The sequence below is a fragment of the Charadrius vociferus genome, unplaced genomic scaffold, assembly GCF_000708025.1.
Source record: "Charadrius vociferus isolate BGI_N301 unplaced genomic scaffold, ASM70802v2 scaffold103, whole genome shotgun sequence".
Taxonomy (NCBI): Eukaryota; Metazoa; Chordata; class Aves; order Charadriiformes; family Charadriidae; genus Charadrius; species Charadrius vociferus.
Genome location: NW_009648061.1, coordinates 647,202 through 653,280, shown reverse-complemented (window position 1 = coordinate 653,280; position 6,079 = coordinate 647,202). Strand labels below are relative to the sequence as shown.

Below are 6,079 nucleotides of genomic sequence, written 5' to 3'. Positions count from 1 at the left end.
GATCTCCAGAGGTCCCTTCCAACCCTGACCATTCTGTGATTCTGTGACTCTGAAGAGAAGGAAGACATTGTTTTCTCTGCCTCAGACCCCAGTTGTTTCACACCCATGTTCATTCCTCACTGCCACAACAGCAGCAATTTAACCTCAAGTAGGTTACATCTTGCCCATCAAAAACCACTGTGCAATTCTGTCTGGTTCCTTTCCCACCCAGAGTAAGGCATGCAAGTAAAGCAAGGGTTCCCTGCTCTGAGAGACATGCTTTTCCACCATGCTCACCCAGAAAGACGTTAAGCAAAGGCAGCAAGAACAGGCAGCATGTTTTCCAGCCTATCATGCTTTCCTCAGCCTTGTTCACTACCTGAAGCTGCCTTGATCTCGTGCAAATGACAAAAGAAAGCAAAACTGAGGGAACAAACACACTCCAAAAGTCAAAGGGAGTGTCCTCCGGAGGCTGATGACTGTCTCAGCATAACTGTTCATATCTGACTCAACCTAAAACTGAAATTTCTTCAGGGAAGCTGCAGGAAGCTAGGTCTGGATACACTGTGCCCTAATGGAGAGTAGAATTAATAGATAAATAAAAAGTCAGCATGTGAGAAAGCAGAGCACTTCCAAGATGTCAGCAACTGGCAGGGCTAGTTCTGCCTTCTTCTGGGAGTTAAAAAGGAAAATAAAAATAAAAAATAAAAAAAAGACAAGAGGGAGGGAAAAAGGTCCACACCAGCCTCCTTCACCAGCTGGCAGCCAGACACTGCCAGTGCTGCACTAACGCAGCAGGCACAAGACAGCTGAGGTAACCCAAGCAGATGCTGGGACCCATCTCCATCCCCGCAGGCAAGCAGGAGTCAGGAGCACTTGACAGCCAGGAAGCAATTAAAATTCAAAAAAAACAACCAACCAACAAAAAACATAGCAACTGACCAGACAGGCAATGGAAAGAGCTATTAAAACCAAAGTTGCACATTCGGGTCATACAAAATGAATGTTTTATTCACAAACCTTAGGCTTTTAGTTTCCCCTATGCTCTCACCACAAGGAGAACAGCTTCTTTTCTCCAGAGCGACAAAAAGGAGAAAACATAGAAGAGCAATGCCCATACCTGACCATAGTCTGTCCTGAATACGACGACTCCTTCCGCACAGGAATGAACAGTACTGGGATAATGCTGATTATTTTCTCGCAGCCAAACTCGAGACCCCTACAATAAACAAAACAGAGTTATAGATGGCATAACTGAAAAAAGCATTTCACTCAATATTTTCCTCTGGAAATACTTATCAAGTAAAAGAAGAGAAAGTGAGAGCTAAATCCAAATAAGCAAGTGAAATAAATAAAATAAAATAATCTCTCAGCAAGTATTTGTTGGTTTCTGCCGGAACAGTAAACACAGAAGAACTACACTGAAGTGCCTTTTTTTTTTTTTTTTTTAATAGAAGTTCCTAAATGCAGGCAAGAGCAGCTGGAGCCAGTTCTCTGAGTCATGCGCCTCATGTTAGCACACGTAAAATTACAAAGCGGTGTTTGAATTTACACACAGTTTAAAAGATCCTCCTCCACGCCGGCTGGCTCCCTACCTGTTTATTTTCAACCTCCGTTAGGCACTCACAGCACTTCCCCCTGCTATCATCTTTCACCTTTTTTCTAAACCGCTTTGCCTTTTATACGGTCCTCCTCTCTTGGCTGCACAGAAACACAGAGGATTTAAAAAACAAAAACCAAACCCAACAACTGACAAGCAAGCAAGGTTACAAAGAAATGTCATTTACTTTTTAGAGGTGAGGAGGCAACGGAGACACTACCAGTGAGACACCTGAGCCTGTCGAGTGAGACAGGGTAGGCACAGACTATTTTAATTTTCATCTGGCTGGTAGATCTAACGTCAGGAAAACAGAAAGATCCAGTACTGGGAACAAGGGAGGAGGTTGTGGGAGAAGGAACCACAGCTGAGGCTGCAGCAAAAGCCACCCTATTCACAATACCCATCAATTTGCTCCAGCGTAGAAGGCTTCAGCTGGGATGAAAACACTGCGCAGCAGCAGCACCCCACCGCCTGACCTCCAACCCAAACTATACTCCCGTTCCCTACAAACAGACAGCAGGCTTCATATCAGAAAAACAGTATTTTAGTGGTATTTAGAGAACAGAGATTACCCCTTCCCCCCGCCCCGCCCCCAACAGTCATATTCTCTCCTAAAGAAAAAGTAAAGGGGTGGTAGAAAAGGGCTGGAATATACCCTGATAATCAGGAGGTTGTGACTTTGGATGCATGATCACTGGGGAAAAAAAAAGAAAAAAAAAAAACCACAAACCCAACTTCAAATAATTAATTTTGCATGCTAGCATCCAAAAGTTGTCCTTGCCTGAATTTCTACACACAGAAACTAGACTTATAGCCTTATTAAAGTTGGTGGGGTACAGGGTCCTGATTAACAACCATGACAAATACAGATTTTTATTTCTGTTGCGTATATAAGGTGAGTGGCCCATGAGTCTACCATGGACTTGAGCCACATTACGAGTTGTATACACTTTAGATAATGTTGGATAGACATTTTTCGTGTTTCCGTGATGGGAGAACAGCAGCAGTGAGACACAAAGTAACAGTTGCAGAGAACGTTACAAAACTCTTGCTGCTTGGTTTCTCTGAATGGTAAGAGCTCTGCTGCACGTACAGGACCATGTAAGAGCATCCCTCATTATTTTTTTCCACCCCTCCATCTTTTGACAAACTGCTTTCCATTTTAAATGCTGCAAATGCCTGCAGAGCTGTTTGCCCTTTTACCTCTGAAATCTCAAGCCAGATGGTTTCCAGATTTAGAGCAAGTCCAAGGCAATACAAACATAGGGTATGTCGACTCAAATCACAGGGTGAGGGCAGAGGGGGAGCAGGGGACTGGGAAACAGTGGGGAGAGGGCTCCCCAGAAGTGGTAAAAGCAACAGAGAGGACTTGAGTATTTAATTCAAAATCCAGTGATAGCAGCGGGAAGACTTCCACTCGCTCCCTTGGGTCTGCACTGGACTTTGGTCATCAGGAAACCCAGGGCACCGCTCCGTTTTTCATCTTCTCAAGCAGCACGAACACCCTCGTGGTGACAGGTCTGAGGGCACGAACACCCTGCACTTTCCAGAGAGACGAAGGCCGACGTGAGGGCATTGCTCTTGGACTTCCTCTGGTACCTGCCCACCAGAGCCAGCCTGGGTCCTTTACGTACAGGCACAGCAGCAATGACACCTTGGAAGGTGACATCCTCCATATTAAAGAATAACTACCACAACCGCCAGAGCGGGAGATAAAGGGCTCTTTCTCGTTAATGCAATTGCTGCCGTCAGCCCACTGTCCCTAAGAGTGACCAAGTGAGAACTTGAGGCTTGCAGCTGCCCCTCAGCCCTGGCGGGGGGTGCGATGCAGTCCTCGGCCACAGCTGCCCCCCACCCCACTTCATCCACCGCGGCATGGGTTTAAAGCCTGTAAAGCACAAGTGCACAGCACTTCAGAAGAGAGATCTCATACCCATACCAGACCACACAATACACTCAGGGCAAAGTGAGCAGAGTCTTTTGCCTCGGATTCCTGTACGTCCTCAGCCACCTCACTTCACCTGTGCATCACAGAAGGCTGAGGTTGGAATGGACCTCTGGAGGACACCTAGTCCAATGCTCCTGCTCAAGCAGGGTCACCTAGAGCTGGTTGTCCAGGACCATGTCCAGATGGCTAATGAGTATGCTCAAGGATGAGAGCCTCCACAATCTCTTCGGGCAGCCTGTGCCAGTACTTCGTCACCCTCACAGCAAAAAAAAGTTTCCTGATGTTCAGAGTGTACTTCCTGTGTTTCAGTTTGTGCCCGTTGTCTCCAGCCCTGCCACTGGGCACCACTGAGAAGAGCCTGGCTTCCTCCTCTTTGCACCCTCCCTCCACATATTTATGTACATTGATGAGATCCCCCCTGAGCCTTCTCCGGGCTGAACAGACCCAGCTCTCTCAGCCTCTCCTCATAGGAGAGACGCTCGAGTCCCTTCCTCTTTGCGGTCCTTCATTGGACTGTGTTGCATATGTCCATGTCCCTTCTGTACTGGGGAACACAGAACTGGACCCACTACTCCAGATGTGGCCTCACCAGTGCTGAGTAGAGGGGAAGGATCACCTCCCTCAACCTGCTGGCAACAGTCTTCCAATGCATCCAACAGAAATAGCTATAGAAACCTCATGAGATGCAATACTCCTGAGTTAACATAGGACACCAAGAGAAAGAATTGTCAGCACATGAAACAACCCTATTCAATCTTACAATCGCTGTTTCATGTTTGAATATTTTGTTGTTATTAGTGGGATCATTCCGGCATAAAATGGAAGGACTACATGGTTGTTCAGCTCACAGAAAATTTTTTACTTCACTGGGCTTTTCTGCCTTGACCTAATAACCCCACAGGAGCAAGGCATAGAAAAGCTTCCCACACACAGAGTAAACAACCATAGTTTTATTCACAAATTGTGACAGATTTAATGACGATGGCTACTGACACTGCCAAGCTCTGGAGATGTGATGGCTCAATGGGTGGGAGCATGTACTACAGTCACCACAAACAGCAAAGGCAGTTTGGCCCCAGACTTCCCACCACCCAGAGAAATGCTTTCGCCAGCCTGCTGCTGGACACTAAGTGTCTGTACCAGTCAGCCTCCTCCTCGATGAATGCAATCCATCTAAATGCACACATAAACAGGAAAAAAACACCCTATTTGTCAAAATGCAGTCAAGTTCTTCAAGTGCTTCAGGACAACCAAACCCCTATTGTTTCGCTGGTTTATTATTTGCCAAAATCTCCGAGTTCAAATAACATGAAGTTTATATTTTCAAGGGCAATGAAAAGCTTATAAATATTAAACCCCAACAAAATTTGCCAAAACTTCAACATTCCAAATAGCCTCTCACAAGAAGGAGAATGTTTTCCATCTTGAAATTAAATAATTAATTCTGCATTATTTTTTTTCTGGCTATGAAGGGAGAAAAAAAGGGGCCTGCACAGAAGCATCCACTCAGTTGGGCTGGTACTAAAATAAGCTTTTTAAAGCAAGTACGAAAGGGTTTGATTTAAACAAATGTACATTGTTAGGGGTCAATAGCTGCTATTCAGGGGAGGCTGGAACAATGCAGTTCACAAAGCCCGAGGCATCTGAAATGCAAATACAACGTGTTCCCTGGCAAGGTAGCTCAACAATACGGTATCTGTCCATGGGCTGGGTGCTCTGCAAGGCCTTCACGTCTGAGGGAGGGAAAAAAAACAAAAAAAACACCAAAACACCCACACAAACCAAAAAAAGAGGCTTGGCAAAAGGTGCCTCACAAGCTCTGCAAGTTACAGCCACCTCCTGCGCCCAGCTAGCGCTGCAACTGGGCTACAGCAACGCTGCGACACATTCCTTAGGGGCAAGCAACAGTTTTAAGAAAATCATCTTCAATCGTAGTTAATTCATGGACAAGACTTGTCACACAAGAACCACATGAGGAAAGACTCCACTCAACGCACATGGCAGCGTATTGTATTGATCAGGACCTGTTTTGGGAGGGCAGAAGCCTCATAAATGGGGTTACTCCAGAGCTCCCTGACAAGCCATCTAAGATGCTGCTGTTCTTTTGTAAGGGGGAAAGCAAAGCCATGGTGCACTTACTGAAGCCCAAAGGTTTTCATTTCCACGAAATGAGGTTGTAAAAATACTTGGAATAGCGTTTGCAGAAGAAGGACCATATGGCATCATTTCCATGGCAAATAAATTTCTCCCGATTGCAAAAGGGAAAGGAAATAAGTTTGCAAATCTCACAGCTGCAAGACCACCTGGATAAGTCCCCAGTCCTTCTAACCTCGCAGATTTTACTGCTGAAAATGCAAACATTACCACTTACCTCCTCTGAATTCTGCTCTTGGAGATGATAAAAATCCACTCTTTTTTACTTTCTATTGGAAGTATATGTTGGAAATTACAAAACTAGTGAAGAACTTCACCTCAACTAAGTTAAATGGTGGAACATTTGTCACAAAACTTAAATTAAGCAGCTAGATTTTGTATGCATACAGGTACACTGA

General features: G+C 45.3%; 1 protein-coding gene across 1 annotated transcript in view; it reads right to left on the bottom strand.

The window, feature by feature from the left end:
- Window positions 1–1,192, bottom strand: part of MYO10 (myosin X) — a 136,260-nt gene extending 135,068 nt beyond the window's left edge. Inside the window, exon 1 of the mRNA XM_009883736.1 lies at window positions 1,100–1,192. The gene's annotated coding sequence lies outside the window, so the exon portion shown is untranslated. The remainder of the gene's footprint in view (window positions 1–1,099) is intronic.
- Window positions 1,193–6,079: the final 4,887 nt, after the last annotated feature.